The sequence below is a fragment of the Vulpes vulpes genome, chromosome 16 (assembly GCF_048418805.1).
Source record: "Vulpes vulpes isolate BD-2025 chromosome 16, VulVul3, whole genome shotgun sequence".
Lineage (NCBI taxonomy): Eukaryota > Metazoa > Chordata > Mammalia > Carnivora > Canidae > Vulpes > Vulpes vulpes.
In genome coordinates this window covers 77,372,992-77,394,919 of record NC_132795.1, presented here as the reverse complement: position 1 = coordinate 77,394,919, position 21,928 = coordinate 77,372,992, and the positions used below count along the sequence as shown (strand labels likewise).

Below are 21,928 nucleotides of genomic sequence, written 5' to 3'. Positions count from 1 at the left end.
TCTTCTGAATATTAACTTTCTCTGTTGGATTTCTAACATGTTCTATATATAGCAAAAAATGTGAAGCTGAGTCACACTACAGTGAGTTCCTGAAGAGCACCAGGTCCATATGCTCAAGATGCCAAGGAGAGAAACAGCAAATGTAATGTTTTGTTGAGAAAACTAAAGACTCTGACTTCTTTCTTAACATTCACACCTGCAAGAAGGTAGACAGTAACAGTAAAACAAAACTTTAAAAAACAAAAATCTCTAGGAAACAGAAAAAAGGAAAGAAAGCAATATTCAATCTCTCAAGTGTACAAAGAAGTGCTTGATAGAAATTCATAATTTTAAACTATAAAACATGGGAGATTATCTTAGTTTAGAAAAAGTTTAGAGGGCAGCCCAGGTGGCTCAGCGGTTTAGCACCGCCTTTGGCTCAGGGCCTGATCCTGGGGACCTGGAATTGAGTCCCAAGTCGGGCTCCCTGCATGGAGCTTGCTTCTCTTTCTGCCTGTGTCTCTGCCCCCCACCCCCGTATGTGTCTCATTAATAAAATCTTTTTTAAAAGTTTAGAATATATACTATACATCTAAGAATAAATATCACTTTCAATAGATTTATACTGGTAAAGCTTGTTACAGAATCTGCAAAAATGGAAAAGAGGCATGATCAAGAGGATCAAAACTAAAAACCACTTAAATCCTTCTTCCTTCATCCTCCCAATCACTAATTTTAACAAAATGTAAAAAACTAAAGCAAGTTATTTTTTGGATGATTATTAACATCAGAGTACATGCTTATCACAGAAAACAAGAAAAACATTAATATATGAGATTGAAAAATAACCCATAATCTAACTACTCAGAGTTAGCATATTTTATCCTTTTATTTTTTTTAAATTTTATTTATTTATTCACGATAGAAAGAGAGAGAGAGAGAGAGAGAGAGACAGGCAGAGAGAGCGCGCTTAAACCGCTGAGCCACCCAGGCTGCCCCTGTTTTATCCTTTTAAATAAAGATTTCCTTTTTAAAAAACTCAAAAGTATCACTCTACTTTTTCAGTTACTGCATTGTGAACGTTTTCTTATACTATGCATCTTTAAACATCCTAAAGCCATGATTTTTATCATTTGTCAGTCATTTTTAGCATACTAAACAAAAATTTTATTTTATTTTATTTTATTTATTTATTTATTTTTTAATTTATGATAGTCACACAGAGAGAGAGAGAGGCAGAGACATAGGCAGAGGGAGAAGCAGGCTCCATGCACCGGGAGCCCAATGTGGGATTCGATCCCGGGTCTCCAGGATCGCGCCCTGGGCCAAAGGCAGGCACCAAACCGCTGCACCACCCAGGGATCCCCAAAAATTTTAAAGAACATGATTTACAATGGTTTTATAGTGTTTGGTCATACAGTAGCATAATTGAACCATTTAGAGGCTTCCCATTTTTAACATTATAAATAGGATTGTAATGAATAAATAATACATACCCATACATATATTTATATGCACGTTTTACTTTTTTAAAAAAAATTGAGAGAGAGCATGAACAGGGGAGAGAGAGAGAGCACACAAGAAAGGTGAGGCGCACAGGGAGAAGCAGACTCTCCACTGAGCAGGGAGCCCAAAACAAGGCTCAATCCCAAGACTTGGGGATCATGACCTGAGTGTAACCGACTGAGCCACTCAGGCACCCACATCTCTTATTTCCTTATAATAAATTCGCAAAGATGGAATTTTGAGGCAAAGGGTATGAACAATTTTAAGGATTCTGAGCATTTCCAAATTATCATTGTAATGCACTGAACATTTGTGAACCCCAAAATCCATGTGTTGAAATCTAATCCCTGATGTGATGGTTATTTGAAAATGGGGCCTTTAGGAGGTAATTACATCATCAGGGTGGATTAGTGCACTTATAAGAAGAGGCCAGAGAGCTAGTTAGCTCTCTTCTACCACTTAAAGAAACAAGCCTGCGGTCTACAACCCTAAAAAGAGTCTTCACCAGAATCCAGCCATGCTACTTAGGACTTGCAGCCTCCAGAACTTTGAGAAATAAATTCTACTGTTTATAAATCCCCTGTTGTTTATAATACCATAAGTTCATGGTATTTTGTTCTAGCAGCTTGAGCTACCGTAGCCATTTTAGAAAGTTGTATCAATTTATGTGCTACTAAAAGCAGGTATTGGGGGGGGGGGGGGGAAGCAGGTATTCGCCAACACTTGATTCTTTTAATATGGCAGACCTATTAAAGCATGCAATCTACAACATAATGATTCTAACCTCTTAGGCTTTTTCCATAAGTTTATCTCATAAGCTTAGAGGGAAATATTTTGTAGTAAAAAATTTTTACCTGTGGATAAGCAATTTCTCCAGTGTTGTTTTCTTTTCTTCTTTTTAAAAGATTTTATATATTTATGAGAGACACAGAGAGAGAGAGAGAGAGGCAGAGACACAGACAAAGGGAGAAGCAGGCTCCATGCAGGGAGCCTGACATGGGACTCAATCCCAGGTCTCCATGATCACACCCTGGGCTAAAGGCGGCACTAAACCACTGAGCCACCCGGGGTTCCTTCCAGTGTCGTTTTTCAAACAGATTAATTTGTTAACTAAATTAGTTAACTGAAATAATATGAATTGCATGAATTCATTTAAAAACTAAAGTTATTCTTCTACGTGTATATTTGCAATAGGAGATGTCTGAAATTATGAAGATGATCATGTTAAACTCTAGGTTTTGAGACACTGAATATCTTTCTTTTCCTTTCTTTCCTTTTCTTTTGTCATTTTAAAATTTTTATTTATGTTTCATTTTCAAAATTAAAAAAATTTTATTTTTTTTAAAAAAACTTTTCTTCTTTCTGGCATGGCTTAAAGATTAAAATATGAGCTAGCATATTTAAAGATAGCATTCTTTATAATGAAGCCATACTCTAAGAAGTATATCAAAAGTTATAAAGATTTTCAAAAAAATTAAAATCTTACACACCTATTTACAATTATGATGGAGTAACTGGTACAGGGCTAGACTTCCTCCTGTAAATATACATGAAATATTATTTGCAGATATTGGGCAGTGCAGGTCTGTGATTCCTGACAGAAGGGAAACAAAGATCCTTGAATGCCCTGACATTTTTCTGCTTGTGCTACATGGAAGGGCAACCCAAAAAGAACACAGAGATCTCACTGAGTTGAGGAAACAGAACTTGGAGTTTGAAGCTAATGAAGTCACTGGATTTTAAGGGACAGAACACAAAAAAGAAGGGAGCTGTGGTGAGAAAAAGTTTCAGAAATCTGAAGAGATCCCTCCTAATTCTTTGCCAGGAGACTAACCTGCATATGCACAAGGCAAGACTCATGAGACCAAGAAATAAAATCTGGGGTGAAAAATAACTACAGAGTGTGAGGTGAACAACTACTTGAGCTTGCAAAGGTCTGGGAGACATTCAAATTCCTGGTAGTTAAGAGTGTACAGACTTCACTGAATATCATATGCATTTGATAGAGACCCCAGAAAGGCTCTGTATCAGGACTAAGCTAGTCCTGGAATAAACAAAATGCTGAAAACCAATGATAAAGAGAAAAGGAGAGAATCTTTAAACCAGTCGGGGGTGGGTGGGGGATGTATTACACCAAAAGAACAAAGGTAAAAATTAAAAATGATCACTAACTTCTTATCAGAAAAATTTAAGCTAGAAGGTATTTAAATATGACTTTGAAGTGCTATAAGGGGGAAAAATGCTATCAAGTTAAAATTCTGTATCCAGCATAAATATCCTTCAAAAATGAGGGCAAAAGAGAATAAAACAAGGTCCAGAACTGTCCTCCTGCCATAAATAGAAAACTTGTCAAAATATGCAACAACTGTTTTCCGATAAACAGGCCTTGAAAGAAGGGAAACAAATGAGGTGAGCACAAAGACTGTCCCAGCTTTCAGTGCAAAGGAAACCCAAGTAGAGGCAACTATCTCACTGAGTTGAGGTGACAGAGCTTGGAATTTGTGAAGTCTGAAAAAGCCAGAATTTGTAGGGCATATTACCACAAAGGAAGAAACGAAACATAAATGCTCCAAAAACCTGCAAAAAGGGTGTTCTTGAATTTCTGGCTAAATACCAATCCGCATCTGTGCTGTATGAAAATCTATGAAGCTAGACAGAGAACAACTTCCAAAAAAATAACAAATACAGGGGAGCTCTAACCCAAACAAATTCAAAAGTTCACACCGGGCCAGGATCATTCAGTTTCTGCCAACCTAGGGTGAATAAACCTTAATGAAGACATGAAGCAATCAAGGGAGTCACAAGAAAAGGCATGCCTCAGTAGTGGGCCCAAACTAGCCCTACACTGAAAGCAGTTCTACAACTGCCAAAAACTCAAACCCAAAAAACCCTGAAAACAGAACTCAAAAGATCAAGCTGATCCACAAATAAATTTCTTGTCTACCAGAACAAAATGTTATAGTCATGAAAGAAAAAAAAAAGTCAAGACGCTCAACATAGCTCCATAAAAAATTACGTAGAAAAAAATAAGAAATAGTAACTTGTAATCAGGATCTAGAAGTGGCAGGGATTAGGAACTTTTAATACAAGAATTTTACTTTTAAAAATTTTTTTAAAAGACTTACTTATTTGAGATGGGGGAGAGAGAGGGAAAGAATGAGTATGTGCACAACTGGGGGAGGGACAGAGGGAGAGAGAGAGAATCTCACGCAGACTTCTTGTTGAGCACAGAGCTTGAAGTGGGGCTCAATCCCATGACCCTGAGACCATGGCCTAAGACAAAATCAAGAGCTGGACACATAAATGATTGAGCCACCCAGGTGCCCAGAGAACTTCTAATACAAGGACTTTAAAAGGGCATTTTTTTTTTTTTTTTTTTTAATGATAGTCACACAGAGAGAGAGAGAGGCAGAGACACAGGCAGAGGGAGAAGCAGGCTCCATGCACCGGGAGCCCGACATGGGATTCGATCCCAGGTCTCCAGGATCGCGCCCTGGGCCAAAGGCAGGCGCCAAGCTGCTGCGCCACCCAGGGGTCCCTAAAAGGGCATTTAGAAAAAAGTTTAAGGGCTTAAGAAAAACATGAACATAATGAAGAAAATAGAGAAATTTCAAGACAAAAAAGGAAATTTTTCTTTAGAAAAACCAGTGGTAATTCTAGAGCTATAAAAAAAAAAAGAAAACCACCACCTGACATAAAAAATTAACTGGTAGGAAATAATAGTATATTAGACAAGGGAGACTTTAAAAAAAATCAGTATCCTTGAAGACAGAGCAACAGAAACTTTTCAAACTGAAGGAAAAGAAAAAAAGATTGGAAGAAAAAAATGGACAAAGTTTCAGTGACCTGTGAATTAATATTAAATGGCCAAAAAAACACATGTAGGGCTGAAATCTGAGGACAAAAGAAACCCTTGGGAATTTAAAATTTTGAAGAGAAATGGCTAAAAAATTCACAAATATAATGAAAACAATACACCCACATATCTAAGAAACTCAATAAACCCCAAGGATAAACAGAAACAAAGCCACACCAAGGGGCATCATAATAAAGTTGCAATCTAGTCAAAGAGAGAAAAAAATCTTAGGAGCAACCAAAGGGTAAAGGCATATTACATACAGAAAAACAAATAAAGAATCACCACAGGATTCTCATCAGAAACTATGCAACTAAGACAGAAAAAAAAAAAATCTTTAAAGTGCTAAAAATAGTATAAAAAGTCCTGAAAACCTAAAATTCTATATCCACTAACAATAGCTTTCAAAATTGAAAGCAAGTAACAGGGTAGGGGAAGCTGCACTATAAGAGATGTAAAAGGAAGTTTTCAAACAAAAGGAATAGGATACCTGACACAAATTTGGATCTACACACACCAAAAAATAGTTTAAATGAAGGTAAAAATTAAAGATGTTTCTTTTTCATTTTTAAAAAGGTATTATTTATTTGAGAGAGAGAGGACGTACATGAGTGGGGGGAGGGTAGAAGGAGAGAGATAAGTAGGCTCCTCACTGAGCAGGGAGTCAGACTTGGGGCTCGATCCCAGGACCCTGTGATCATGACCTGAACCAAAGGCAGATGTTTAACGGACGGAGCCAGCCAGGTACTCCATTTTTCTCATTTTTAATTGCTCTAAAAGATAAGTGACTGACACAGCAAAAACCAGCAATGGAGCTTAAAGCCCACATAAAATCAAAATGTAAGACACAAAAAGCCCAAAAGATGGGAGGAAATGGGAGTATATCATTATGTAAGGTTGGCATTATACATGAAGCGGCATATTATTTGAGGGCAGACCGTTATTAAAAATAACCCACCCAAAAGCAGATAGAAAACCAAGGAAAAAAGAACAGCAAACAAACAGTAAGACAGTACATTTTAACCCAATCATATCAATAATTATATTAAATGTAAATGGTCTAAACTAGCGGTTAGCAAACTTACTTTTTCTGTAAAGAACCAAAAAATGTTTTAGTCTTTAAGGACCATATGGTCTCTATCCCAACTACTTAACCTTGACATCATAACACAAAAGCAGCCATAGACAGTATGTAAATGGACAGGCATGACTTTATCCCAATAGAACATTTACATAAACTGGTGGCAGGCCAAATTTGGTCTGCCAGCCATAGTTTTGCCAACTCATAGTCTAAACAAACCAAATTTATGAAGATGTTAGGTTGGATAAAAAAGCAAGATCCAACTACATGCTGTATATCCAAAAATCATTTTAAATGTATATGACAAAAAAATATATGACATAAATAGGTTAAAAGTGGATGGAAAAAGATATACCATGCAAATATTAATCAAAAGAAATTTTAATATCAGACACAGACTTCAGAACAAGAGAATTACCAGTGACAAAAAGAGTATTTCATGATGACAGAATGATCAATTCATCAATAAGACTTAATTACTAAATGTGCTGTAACACATGTAAGTACTTAAAACATGAAACAAATCTGATGGAACTGAAAGGAGAAACAGACAAATTCAAACTTGTAGGTAAAAACTTCAACTCTTCTTGTAGAACAAGTGAATAGAAAATTGGTAAAAATATAAGAAGATATACAAAGACCAACTTAACTGACATTTATGGAACAAAGCACCCAACAACAGAAGATACATTCTTCTCAAGTACACATTGACATTAACTAAGATACACCCTATGTTGGGCCACAAACCAATCAAAAAGCTTAAATGGATTGAAATTATTAAAAATATGTTCTTTGACCAAAATGATACTAAACGAAAACACAGTAACAAAATATGTGGAAAATCCCAAATATTTGGAAACTATTTGCTAATAACACTTCACAACAATCCATACGTCAAAGAAAAAATTACAAGTAAAAAAAAGAAAATATTTTGAATGAAATGATAATGAAAATTTATGGCTTTAAAACTTGAAAAAATTATTTATTTATTCATGAGACAGAGAGAGAGAGAGCACACACAGCAGAAACACAGCAGAGGGAGAAGCAGGCTCCCTGCAGGGAGCCCGATGTGGGAGTTGATCCTGGGATTCCAGGATCACTGTTCTGGACCAAAGGCAAGCGCTAAACCACTGAGCCACCCAGGGATCCCCTGAAAATTTTTTTAAAATAAAAATTTAATTCAATGATGTAAGCTTTTACCTTGAAAGCTAGTAAAAGTATAACAAATTAACCCAAAGTAAGGAGGAGATAAGGAACTAATGAAAGAGCTCAACTCACGAACTAGAGAACAGATAAAACTACAGAGAAAATCAACAAAACCGAAAGTTGATTTTTGAAAGGACTGATAAAAATAAGCCCTAGCAAGACTAATCACAAGAGGAAAGAAAAATGCACCTAATATCAGAGATGATAAAGGGAACATTAGTACAGATGTTACTGACGTTATAAGAAGATACTGTTTCATAAAATGTGTAATATATTTTCAAGCTGTAAATTTGACAAGTTAGGTGAAATGGACAAATGCCTCAAGACAGAAATTACCAAAATAGGAATATAAATAAATAATACTCTTGCATTTATTCATTTAAAAACTGAATCCTTAATTAAGAACCTTTCCACACACAAAAAAACCCCAAAACATAACAAAACCTCCAGGCCCAGATAGCTTCATTAGTGAATTCTATCAAACATTTAAGGAAGAACATCAATTGTACCCAAACTCTTCTGTAAAAGAAATGAGGGGACAATGTTAGTATATAATGGTAAACCCACAATGGAAATTGTTCCATTAGTTTCTCATAATGTTTTTTTTTTAAGATTTTATTTGAGAGAGAAGGAGAGGGAGGGAGGCAGAGAGAGAGAGAGCACAAGCAGGGAGCGGCAGGCAGAGGGAAGGGGAGAAGCAGGTTCCCCCCTGAACAGGGAGCATGATATGGGGCTCAATCCCAGGACCCTGGGATCATGACCCGAGCTGAGGGCAGATGCCCAATCGACTGAACCACCTAGGATCCCCAGTTTCTCATAATGTTAAATATACACCCTTCCTATAACCCAGCAATTTGACTTCTAGATACTTACCTACAAATAAGGAATGTTACAAAAGCCTTGTGCAAGAATGTTCATAGGAGCTTTAGTCTCTTGGAAACTGGAAACAATCGTTTCCCACGGTAATAATAAATAACAGTATATCCATCAGCAGAATGCAACTTAGCAACTAAAAGGGACTAACTACTGTTACACGTATCATGGATGAATCTATATATATTTTTTCATATTTATTTATTTATTTATTCATGAGAGGCAGAGACATAGGCAAAGGGAAACGCAGGCTTGCTGCAGGGAGCCCAATGTGGGACTCCATCCCTGAATTCCGGAATTACGCCCTGAGCCCAAGGCAGGCAGATGCTAAACCGCTGAGCCACCCAGGTATCCCTGGGATGATTCTCTATTTTAAACAAGAGCTTCATATAAATTTTATGCCAAGGCAAGTTTGAGAAACATTATCACAGAAGCACACACATAATAACAAAAAAGGAAAATATAAGAGATTTAGGTGGCTTATAAACTAATCAGTACTATATACATCATAAACTGTATGTAACAGTTGTCATTTTCCATAGCTGCTTAATTGCTATTCCAATTATGATTACAATAGTCCTCTGTTCATGCTCAAATTTCTACTTATGTGCTTCATGGACTTCCAGCTCCAAATTTAGTCTTTGATCCTCTAACTACCCTAATTTCTCATTAATTGAACTTGAACTATGCATTTTAGATTAGGAATCCCATTGACCAGTTCCTTTACTTTCTTCTTAATGTTCTACTTCCTCAGTACAGTTTTCTCCACCTCTTAATAGTGGTATTCTTACTGTTTGCTGCACAGCCTTGACTTTTTACCTCCTTTAAAAGTGAACCAAAAACTCAGCTTTTCCACTAAATGTTAAACCACCTCAGATTTTTTCCAAATTTCCTCAGCACTAAAAAGATCTTGCTCCTAATAGATGGGCTATTTATTTTACTGAGTTTGGACACCTCCTCTTAATGACTCACCAACTCCATCCCCTGGCTTAAAGAGTAGAACCTTTGGAAGAGAATTGAAAAGATTACAGTTTTCTTCAAGGTTCTTTCTCTTACAATGTTTTTTACTTTTCCCTCTTGGAATGCATCCTATTTGCCAGAGCCTTAAGCTCTATAATGCTAGAAGGGTAGGAGAGGAAGAGAGGCAAAGACAGGGTTGATTAGGGCTGCTCAGTACTAGATCTCAAAGGTGAAAAAAGCCTGCAGGCTTCAGTATATGTTCAGACTATCTCACCAGCCCAAGGAACCAAACACAATTCCAAAGAGAATTTCAGTGAGGAATAAGAAAGTGCATTTGTTACGAACTCCCAGTGTTGTACCAGAAGACCAGTGTACTGTGGTACACTGTTTCAAGGACACTAAAGTATTTCTGGCAGCAAATATTTCTACATATTCTTTGTAAGGATAGATGATGGTAGTGGTGGGGTGGTTGAGTTGAAGGGGGCAAAAGGTAAATATTTAAAAAATTTCTACATTCTTGAACTAAGTGCCAGTACTGACAGTTACTTTTTTGTTCTGCATACATTAGTATCTAGGAATTATGGTCATTATTCACTTAATTTCACAAGGTTCAACTCTAAACTTTTTGCCTTCCAAATCCTATCTGTAAACCTGGCCACACTTCTGAGCTAGACCCGTATTTCCAGCTGATATCTTGATCATGTTATTACTTATCTAAAAAGCATAACTACTTACCTGAAAGCAAACCCAGTATTCCCCTTCTCTCAAACTTGCACATATCATTCAACCGCCAAGTCAGGAACCTTAGACTCATCTTCAGCTTTTAACACCTCCAAACACTAACCAAGTCCAGAGGGCTTAAACTCCTATATATCTGTGATATCAGTCTCTTGTTTCTATCCCCACTACAAATTCCTTAATTGAGACTATCATAATGTCTTTCCTGAACTAGGGCAGAACCTTAAATGGTATCTCTGTGACTTACCTATCAGAGGCCAGAGAGAATACTTCATTCATTTAACCGTGCCATATATATTACTTGGTGAATAAATATTTCCAATCTCTATTCCCCCAGACTATTCTCTTCACTACTACTATAACCAGATTTCTACAACAGCAAACTATTTGTGTCGCTTCCCCACCTACAAAACAAAATAAAAACCAAACTCCTTGTATGGCATATAAGAGCATTGACAATTTGTTCCCATTCTACCTTTATTCTTGTCTGATTTCCTAATTTTCTTTTGTACTCATTTAGACGGATCAAACTTCACCCTTTTCCTTAAATACACTATGTCTTTTCATTTTTAATAATCTAGAATAAATAGGAACTCAGTCCAGCTTGCTTTATTTTTATGATCACCCTTATACTATTTAAAGCCATTAGCTAAACCTGTACAGAAGTAATGACTGAAGAAACCATCAGAAGTTACAGCCAACTCTCAATTAGCTTATTTTCATAGCCTTTTTAACATGGTCAGTGTAGACTAAATGGAAAAGTGAGTAAAATGTTTCAACTGCCTGCTGAGCTGCTTCCTTACAGTAAATTAATGTCAAAAGTTTTCAGTTATAGACTTATTACCCTCCTTTTGACTGACAGGTCCAAAGAGGACTATAAATCAAGTTTCTTCAAATATATCCTTTTCCCTCATCTTTAACACCTCCCTTTTCCATTTCTGCTGTTTTTTTCTCTTGTACTTTTCTCTCCCTGCTTCCTAAGTTTTCACCTTGTCCACCCTTGATAACAATATCAGCATTCCTCTATCACTCTTCTTGGTAGAGCACCTAAAATTTTATGAAGTACTTTCACATATATTCACTTGATTCTTGCAACCTCATTTTTTGGGATTCCAAAATCAACATATATCAAGGGGTGTGTGTGTGTGTGTGTGTGTGTGAGAGAGAGAGAGAGAGAGAGAGAGAGAGAGATTTATACTCTGAAAATTAAAAGGAAACAAGGAAACCTCATTGAAAACGGAGCCAGGAAGCCAGCAGGGTGAGTTCTCAGGCCCTACCACTTTTGTCAGTTGCAGACCCACCTGGAAGAGAGGTACCTTGCAAGTCAGTACTCCTTTAGCTACTACTCTACTGTCCCAGCAGAGAAGCAACAGTCCAGCCAATGAAAGACTGTCACATTTCAGCCAATGAAAGCCACTATACTTCCCAACTGCTAGTTTACTCCAATCAACTTTTTTGTTTGTAACAGCCCTCCCACTTTCTCCCTTTCCTCTACGAAAGAGAGGTCCTCTCCTTTGTTCTCTAGGCTTGCTTGTGGTTTTCTCATAGCTTGCTTGTTCTGGAATGTAATTCTCTGCTATTTCCAAGTAAACCCACTTTTACTGGTAAAATAACTGGCAATTTTAAGGTTAACAATATACAGCAGATGCTGCTCATCTAAGTAAAATTTAAGATACTTTCTTATATTTTAACTCCTTTGAGGAAAGTGCAGTTCAAAAAAGTCATTATTCATCTAACATACTGCTATACCTCTGCCTAGAACACAATCCCTCTTCACCTGCTCATCTCTCAAGACACATCTCAAGCATTCCCCTACGCCCACCTATTTCAATGCTATCCTAATGTTTTTCACATCACTATTTCATACCCCTGGAAGAATCCAGGTATCTGGACTCTTGTGTCTTTTCTACCAAACAAGATTTTCCTTATTAATGCTCATAATAATCCAACATTTCATAGTGAAAAGAAGAAACATTTTATGGATGGCCTGTACTGTTTTCCATTCTCTACGATAAAACTGTATACCAAAAGATCCCTTACTCTTCCTTAAAAATGAAGAATTTAAGGAATGTCTCCAAATCCTTTCAAAATATATAGATATGGTCTCTCCTGGTAATGGCATCCAAAGCTGCCATAGCAAAGGAGAAAAACATTTCATAAACCCTAAATTAAACTATTATAAATTTTAAAAGATGTCTGTTAATAAATGTTGGGTAACATTTAGGATTAACAGTCAAGAGAGAAGGGCTTTAGTCCCTATGCCATCACAGACTGGGTGACTGGGGAAAGTCACTTAACCTCCCTGAGTCAAATTTCCTTTTTTGAGAAAATTGGACAATGCCACTTATCTTTCAGAATTGTTCAGAGAATTCAATGAAAAAAAAATGACTGCAAATCACTTATTCTGGAACATAGTAAAGAGCAAAAGAAAAAAAATAATTTATTTTATAATCATTTTCATGTACATCATTTTTGTCTTCAGATCTATGTCCAACAACCCTCAACACATTACAGGACCTTGTGGCCCAGCAACAACTACAATAAATGCCCTCAAAGAAGCTATCTCCATGACTTCTGGATCCCCTTCTGGGTCACAACTCAGGTCCTGTAAATATAATTTGGAGTATCTTCTCCTAAATGCATTATCTTGTTCTCTGCCACACAGAAACTCATCAAATGATGTTCCTGTAGCTTCTCCTTTTGGCCTGGCTGTTAACTACCTGGAACAGCACACAGAGTCAGCTGCAAATCTGGCAACTTTCACTGCCAGTCCGTCTTTTAAATCATTTATAAAAAAGATAGAAAATGCTAAATAAAATTGGTTCGAGCACTGATCCCCTGAAGGGTAATGAGGCTGGACTGCTGTCTCATGTTAATAACTAAAGTCAAGGACTAAATAATTAGATAAATAAGCTCCTCTTTGGCCACGTGCATATTTTAACCCTTAAAAAAATACATGGAATTCTTCCAATAGGTTTTATTTAATGTTTAATAAGTTTATTCTTCAGCTTTGGAATATTTCACCAGTTTTCCCTGATGCAAAGACACAGTAATCTGCAGAACCCAGGATCTACGTTAGGGCTAAACTACAAAATCCTGGTTTTCCTCCACATTTCTCTTTTTCCAACCTCCAATTCTTAATTCCCCTTTCTCTGACTACCTACCACATATGAAGCTCAGTTCCCAAATCATTCCTGTTCCATCACTCTACTTTTCATGTTCCATTTTAAGTATACACACATTACTCATGCTTTTATCCTTTTTAATTGCTTGACATACAGTATGTCAATATTTTTTAATATTTTATATTAATATATTATATATTTATATTAATAGTTTTAATATTTTTAAGATTTTACTTATTTACTTATTCACGAGACACACAGAAAGGCAGAGACATATGCAGAGGGAGAAGCAGGCCTCCTTGCAGGGAGCCTGATGAGAGACTGGATCCCCAGACCCTGCAGTCATGACCTGAGCTGAAGGCAGATGCTCAACTGCTGAGCCACCCATGAGTCCCCAGTATATCAATACTTGATTACCACCTCTAACTGAAGAATCTTGCCCAGAATAGAAAGACTTGTTATTATCCCTGTTATAGTAGTTTTCAAATAAAATAAGGAAGTCATAATTTGAAGACAACTCCAGAGCGATCAGCTTGTTTCAAAAATATTTTTTTCAAAATTATCTTCCTCACTGCTTCTTATTATTAGCTTTGATAAAAGATTATTGTATAACGTCTCATCAATGCAAAGGCAAATTTACTTTTGCTTATGGATTATTAGAGGAACTGTGGAGAAATATATTCTTACTCTACTGTACTTGGCAATAAGTGTCATTGTGACACTTATTTGGTCTCTCTCAAGTCAGTCCTTAGAATTTTTCACCTCTGTGTACCATAAAGGCAGGTAACTAATTTTTAGTTAAACTACTCAGATGTAAATTTACCCAACATTAACATAAATCCAGTCACCCTTCAAGATTACGTCTGCTCTAAGCAGATTCAAAACCCTCTTTCCATTACCCCCTAAAAAGTAGGATAGTTAGCTAACTCAGAAAAAGAATTTATTGAGTAAGGAAAATGATTCATATTTTCCCTCAGCCATTCTCTAACATCTACCTCAAAGCCAAGAAGGTAGTTTGCGTGGTCCATACTGACTCAGTCCTTGTATTCATGAATTTTAAATATGAATAACTGGCAATTTACAATGCCATAATTATTTTTAAACATATAAAAAATGTTTAACTTAGTGAAAAATGGAGCAATGATTGGTTATATTTTATTATAACATGGTATTTCTAATGTCTTTTGGAATCATATTTAAACAAATATTTTATTCACATAATTAGATTATGTAATTGAAAGAAAAGATCTGCATGTCTAAGTTCTACAAAATTCCTAAAAGCATTCCATGATTCCAAAAATATCCAATAAATTGTTAATAATTTCATAACCTTTAATATAATAGTTAATCAAAAGAAGATCAAGAGTTGGTTACTCTCAATATTAAAATTCTGTATCAGTGAAAGAAAAACATTATCCTGGAAGCTTCTGATAAGCTCCATGGAGCTATCTGCATTACTTCAGATTAAAGGGATGACCCATGTATTTATCACCTGAAGTACCTACCAACAGAATGCCTGCCTGAGATCTGAAAAAAATGGCAAAAATCTACCACTAACATAGTAAAAATGCTTTTGAGCTACATTTGTTTCTGATTTTAATCTCTAACCTGCAAAATGGACTCAATTCAGTGAAACTCTAAAAATAAGGGCAATTAAAAATATGTGATGTACATTTTTTACATAGTTGAAATTAACGTCTAAGAAGAGGTATAAAAAAGTATGCTCAAGTTGTGATGGGCAAAGAAGTTACATGTTGTGACAGGCGGTAAAGGTGTCTGAGAATCAAAGTTGAGGGAACTATAAGCAGAAGAAGAGCTGCTGTAAATCAAATAGGAGAACCTGGTAAGGTAGAACCAAAGAATATGTAGGAAAAGTCCACCACTGTCATGTAAAAAACATTTACTAAACCACATATGCAAACACTAATTAGACCCCGGTTACAGCAAAGTAAAAAGAACAAAATGTTATAATATTGGAATTATACAAATCTTATTACTAAAACCTAAAAGTATAATGAATGAAGTCATCAAAACATTCCCCTATTAGAAAACAAGGTTCAAGGATTTTCTCATGGTTTCATCGACAGAGAGGATTATAATTAATAATAGATCTTATAAATTCCTGATTTCCTCACCCAAGCTTACCCAGTAAGCCTTTGGAATGCATTACATTTTCACTAGAATACCTCCAAATCAATCACTGGCATTTTGATTGTAGAATAATGTCATTGCAACAAGGATCTCCAGATGACATTTAGAAAAATATATGCATTCACTCTAACTTGATAGGCATACTTAATTAAAGGTCCAAAAGGAGCAGACAAAGGAGAAAACAAACAAACATAAGAACGTCATCTGCACTAAGAGCTCCGTAAGACAGGCTATTATGTGCTCATTGTATTTCTCTAGGTATTTTTTGTAGCCTCAAAGTGACATCAATAATAGCAAAGAAACAAACGGTATACACCTAATGAACCATAAAGAATTGTGTCCAATATTTGTTGGAAAGGAAAGAAACACTGTGAATCCTCACAACTCTCCTATGAGGTGGGTCCTTTTATTACCCTCACTCTACAGATGAGGAAACCTAAGTACAAGGTGGTTAAATCACTTGCCACACATCATAATGTTATTAAGTGGCTGAGATACAAAGTCAGTCATTCTCTATTACAACTATGATAAGAATTATGTTTTCATAATGATCATGTAATTCTACTACTGCTCTTATTTCTAAAGGTACCAAACCCCATTTTAACCTAACAAAACTCCCACACTTATTGAGAATAATAATTTTCATATAATTTACTTTGAAAACACAGGAACCTTTTGAATTTTGATAATCTTGTAAACAATTAATTTTTAGCATAAAAATGACAGAACACCGGCCTGCTCTAAGTTCATCTAATATTTTAATCTAGATGACGTGACAGTTTGTCTCTTTCCAATGAGAGAGAAATATCAGCACTTCCACTAACAATGAAGCACAGTGTTTAAAACTTTCCAATAAAAGCTCATCCAGTTTTACAACCTTTCATGTATAAAAGTAGTCAACTCAAACTTCTCCAACCTTAGAACAACATCACAAATAATCCAAAAACCATTTCTAGTTGGCACTACAACTCTTTAGAAATTAACAATGTGATTGTGATAATGTAGAAAAACCCTGGACTAGAGTCTGAAAACCTGCCCACTGATCCTGGCTCTGTCACTAACTAGCAATTGAGTCCCTTCCACTGCTCTGGTCTTGGTTTCATGATCTGCAAAATAATCATCTCCATGGTCTACTCTCCCAGCTCTAAAAGAAATGTGATTCCTGTACATACATCTTTTTTCCAAGCTCCCTATCCTCATTCTATTTAGTTATTATCAATACTTTGCAAGCATTAAATGTTATTTTTCCTTAGTTCTATACCAAAGGAGAAAACTGCCCATTCTTAACTAAGGTGATAAGGGAAAGCCTTCTGACCACTAGCTTGCCATAGATGAATCTCAAGGTGAATAATGTAGAAGCTATCATAATGCTAAAAGGTGTTAGGTTTCAATATTTTAGGCTACTGTTTTGTATGCCAGTACATTCTCCCTAAGGACAAATAGTAAAATTCAAGGACAATAGGGAGGAAAAAAAGGTAATTACCCATCAGTTATTGGAGAGCTAAAAAGGTGTCAAATGAAAACATTAGTACTTTTTGCAGAACATTTTTCTCTGATGAATTACAATACAGGGCAACATACCATCTACAAATTTTCTCAAGAACGTTTAAGTACTCCCTAAAGAAAAAGGCTTTCCTTCTATAAATTGTGAGGAATTAGTATATGTTACATATACTATATAAACATATATACACGCATAAAACATCCATATGATTAAGAAAACATTTAAAAGATGAAAAGATCTAGCTGTGCAATTCTTAGCTTCCTCTTCTCAGTGACATCAAGAATCTCAACCGGGTGCCAGAGGTAGATTCTGTGGACTGCCACTGCCTGACCCTGGCATGCATTTTCTCTGTTCCTAACCCATTCTCAAGAGTTATGCAAATACAGGATTATTAAAATTAAACTAAGCATCTGGCATTAATATTCAACCGTTAGAAAGCTCAGCCTCATTTTAGTACTGCTTTCTTAGAGCATCTTCCCAGTATAATACTTAAAGTTGACCTTGTAAAGAAACAATTGAAAGCAAGGCAAAGAAAGAAGGCGAATTACTTAATAATCTTGTAGAATTAAAGTAAGCAGCAAATTCTAATAGCAGAGTCCACTGTAACCGTTAAGCCAGGGCGAAGTAAGCCATAGCTATAGACCGAGGGACCTGAAGAAAGGATATTCAGCAGATGTAGAGGCGGCCACGAGAATTTCAAGGTGCAGGTTTATGAGCATTTCCAGCAAAACCAGTAACTGGTAAAACACCATCAAACACGTACGTACATTTTAAAATAAGGGATAACTGGCAGGTTCCAGCAGCAAGGCTCCTCTTGGTTGGAACGACAAAATAAAATGTCACAGGTCACCTCGAGAATCCAATCCCCCAGCCTTTCAAAGTTGGGGAACCAAACCGACATGTGTACTTAAGCTGCTCCTTAGCATCCTCCTCCAGATGCGATTCCCTCTCCGGAAAGTCAGGCTGCTTCAGCTACTTGAATGCCCAAACCCCAGCACCCGAGCACAGCAGGAGCCCAAGTAGTTGCGGAAGGGTCTTCCAGCGGCCGCCTGCGCATCCCTTTCCACCTCGGGTTAACCCCCCCCCGGGGGGGGTCCGGTCCCTTCCCCATCCGACTCCCCAGTCCTCTCTCAGCTCCCGCTGGACCGCCCCTCGTCGACCTTGAAGACCCCCGGACCGGAGCCTTGGAGCCCACCTTCCCCGCGGCGCGCCTGGCTGCGCCCGAGTCTCCGGTGGCCCCGCTCCGACCCCTACCCGGGCGCCCTCCCCTGGCCCCGGACGACCCCCTTCCCCTTGGGCGCCCCACGTCCCTCCCTCCCTCCCACCAGAAAAATAACCGCTCGTAAACGCCGCGCGAGCCTACTAAGCGCAAGCCCCACTGGGCGCAGCTCGGGGCGCCAGGGCTCGCGGCCCGGACTCGCGGTCCCCGCCCGCCGCCTCCGCCCGGCCGCGGGGCCGGCGCTGCCTCGCTGCCCGGGGCGTGGAGGCGCCGGCCGGGGGCGGGCTGCCCGGAGGACCGGCAGGCGGCCGCTAGCGGCGGCGCGGGCCGCGGGGACACTCACCGGCTGCGGCGCGCGCGGCGGCCTCATCCAGGGGCACCTGCGGCCAGGCGGACGGGCCCGGACGGCGCAGCCCCCGACAGGGCGAGTCCGCCCGCTCGCGCGCCGCTCCCGTCCCGTCCCCTCCGACTGCCCGGCCGCGCGCGGTCCCGCTGCCTCCGCACGGAGCCCGGGGACCCCAGCTCTGCCGGATGCCCCCGCCAGGCCCCCACCCCCTTCCCCCGCTCCCCTCCCCCCTCCCCCCAACCCCCACCGGAATGGAAAATACCTCCCGCGGCGGGGGGCGGGGGGCGGCGGGGCACGCCTCTCGGAAGGGCGGCCTACCGTGACCAATAGCAGGCGGGGCCCCGGGGGGGCGGGACTCCCGGCGGCCAATCCGGAGGCGTGTAGGTGAAGGCCGAAGGAGGGAGGCCGGGAGCGAGCGGGGGGCGGCCCGGGAGGCAGGGAGGTCCGGCCGCTCGGGTGCGCGCTGTGCGCGGCTGCCATTTTGGAGTCGGGCGGCTGAGACGGCGGCCGGGTCCGGCCCGGGCGGGGGGAGAGGGAGGAGCCAGTCAGGTGGGAAAGAGGCGGTCACGTGGGCCGGAGGGGCGGGGCCAGGCGGGCTGCAGCGGGGGGAGGGGGCGGAGGCGGCGAGTCACGGGGGCCGCGGGGGTCACGTGGTCGGGGGCGGGCCCGCGGTGGGCTCGGGGGCGGAAGGTCAGCCCGGGGTGGGAGAAGGAGGGAGGCTTTGTCCCCGGTTTCAACTCCGCTGGGGAAAAGGAAAGGAAAAATGATGAATGGAGGGTGTGAGTGCCGGGTCGGAAAATGTGAATGAGTCTCCCCAGCTCCCTGCAGCGTTGGAGCCACCCAGTTACTAAACTGCAGGATGCACGGGCAACTGGGCACTTCACTGGATTCCAGCAGCCCCGTCCCTGCTCCCTGCTGTCGCCGACGTGACTCACGGGCCGACGGAGGGGTGACTGTCCTCCGCTTGGTGCCGGCACTTTATGCGGAAGGGCCCCCGCCCTAGAAATGGCTGAAAGGGGAGAGGCAGAGTTGAGGCTTTGTGACGCCAGCAGGACTCTACATCTGGCGTTTTAGAAACCGTGTCGTCATTCACAGAGTTTCCTGGCCGCCTCTGTTTTGGACATAGCCATGACCATGGTCCAGCGCCTCCGAACTGGAAGCAGAAAACAACTTGCCCGCGAGCCCCTTTATTTCGAGTCTTGCTTCGGGTACAGCTGTCTCCTCGGGCTACCGGTGACGTCCCTGTGGCCCACCAAGTTCAAGGGTCACTTTTTAAATTCCTGTTTGGTCTCTCGTGCAGTTAAACTCTATGGGCTACATCTCTCTTTAAGCTTTTTCTCTTCCCCAGTGCACCCCTCGCGCCACAGTTTTTCCCTGAGACTATGAACACTCAGGATGTCAACCTTACTAAATATGTTATCTGTAGACTCGGTAAGAGAGTCAGTCCCAAGAGCTGGGCCCCAGCCCTTGCTTTACTCAGTAGGGACGTAGTCATTCTACTGCACACCAAGTGATCTAACCACGTTGACGGCTGAGTGTACCTTTCATGAGGTCCGAATCTGCACGCATAGGCGTTTTTGGACATCTCCACTTGAACCCCATTATGACCTATCCAAATCAGAACACAAACCCTCAAAATTTGCTCTTTCTCGTCTGCTCCTTATCTTCTTTGATAGTGTCACCATCCACTCCCCCAAATCCAGAACCAGGAGCCATGTGATCTTCCATGCTTCTCCCTCACTGCTGTAAATACCTCTTAACCCTTTCTAACTTTGTCATGTTGGTTGTATTTCCTAGATGCCCTTTCCTCTCCGTTTCTACATCCAACTGCCTAACCCGAGTCACTTATTCATTAAGCCGGTATTTACTGATCACTATACTATGCTTCAAGCATTGTTTGAGACCTCAGGATATAGCGGTGAACCCAAGTGACAAGGTTCCTGAATGGCATGAGACAAACAGTATATGAGTAAACTAGTAAGTGATCAAGATAACCAGAGAGTAAGTAATAAGGGCCTCACATTGTTGCTGTCTCTTCACTTCAAGTCCTTCCCACCCTGACCCAACAATCTTCTCATCCTTTCTTTTTATTCTCAAAGAAGGAATGGCCCTGACCCTTTCACCTGGTGTCATAATTTCATTCCCTTTCATCTACCATGACATCCCTCTATATTACAGCTGCCTGAACATGAATCCCTTAGTGAGAAGATAAGCTAGCTACTTTGAGGGCAGGGATCATACTTTATACATCTTTCTGCCTCCACAGTGCCTTGGCTCACAATAGGTGCTCGCAAAATAAGTGTTAAACGGTGACTTCCCTGACAGCTGAATCAGGTGAGTCCTCAGCCCAAATCAGAATGGGAAGGTCAGTGAACTGAGCTAGGAGAGTGTAATGGCAGTGGTACCTCATGGCAGGGGTGAGGTTATGAATGAGGTCACTCCTTTGGTCCCCTCCAGGCCTGGGCTTCCATGATGCTGTGCCCCGTGGGTGGCAGTAGTTGCTTCATAAACACTATTTTACTTGACGATGCCAAGTGCATGTGGGCAATTTAAAAGTACTCTTTGTTTCTGATGATGAGCTGTAAACCCAGAGCATTCTGGGTAAGTTGCCAGGATAGGCCCTGCAGGAGAAGGTTGCAGTTGCCACTTCACTTCATATTTCCAGGCCCTTGGGTATTGCACCCCAACAGGGAGCGAGATATTGCCAGTTCTGTCATAGTCATTGTAATTAAATCCAAGTTCTGGCAAAGGGCAGTGCGTAATTATGAAGTATTATTATGGTTTTTATCATTATTAGGCACCCAGCTGCCCAGCCCAGGAAACCACAGTAGTAAAACACTGAGAAGCCAAGCTTCTCTCCCAGCTGGCATGAATCAAGACCAGGTGTATTGGCACGCAGTCTTGCAGTTCCACTCATCAAGACGAGACCTTCTGTCCCCTCATTTTGGCAAGATAAAAATTTAAATGAATGGAAAGAGGAAATATGAAGAAAGACCTTTGCCATGATCTCTGAGTCAAGTTCCTTTCTTCTCATCTCACCAGAATGGTCTCATCTATGATTTATTGTGTAAATCTTTTTCAACTTTATCCTTCACCTGCCAGCTTCATGAACATCATTCCCCGAGGTCTACTGAGGATGTATTAGTTAGGATGGAATATAGAGAGCAGAAAACTTTTTACTTTCAAGAAATTTATGGGATGTACTAACCCAGAAAGTATAGTTAGGTTTGACAAGACATCTGCCTTTTATTGAGCATCTACTCAACACCGTACTCAGCACTTTCACACGTGCTATCTGACTTAATCCCTACTACCCCACAAAATGGATTTTATCATTCTCATTTTCTTCAAGATCTCAAAGACTTAGTAAATAACAAAATTGAA

The 21,928-nt window shown here is 39.9% G+C and overlaps 1 protein-coding gene across 3 annotated transcripts in view; it reads right to left on the bottom strand.

Moving 5' to 3' along the window:
• Positions 1-19,095, bottom strand: part of SOCS5 (suppressor of cytokine signaling 5) — a 60,358-nt gene extending 41,263 nt beyond the window's left edge. Inside the window, exon 1 of one of the 3 annotated variants that reach the window (XM_072741557.1) lies at positions 18,863-19,095. The gene's annotated coding sequence lies outside the window, so the exon portion shown is untranslated. Of the gene's footprint in view, positions 1-17,746; positions 18,197-18,541; positions 18,752-18,862 lie in introns of those variants that run through there. The other 2 variants (XM_072741556.1, XM_025992594.2) reach the window with 2 other exon arrangements.
• Between the last annotated feature and the right edge of the window lie 2,833 nt (positions 19,096-21,928).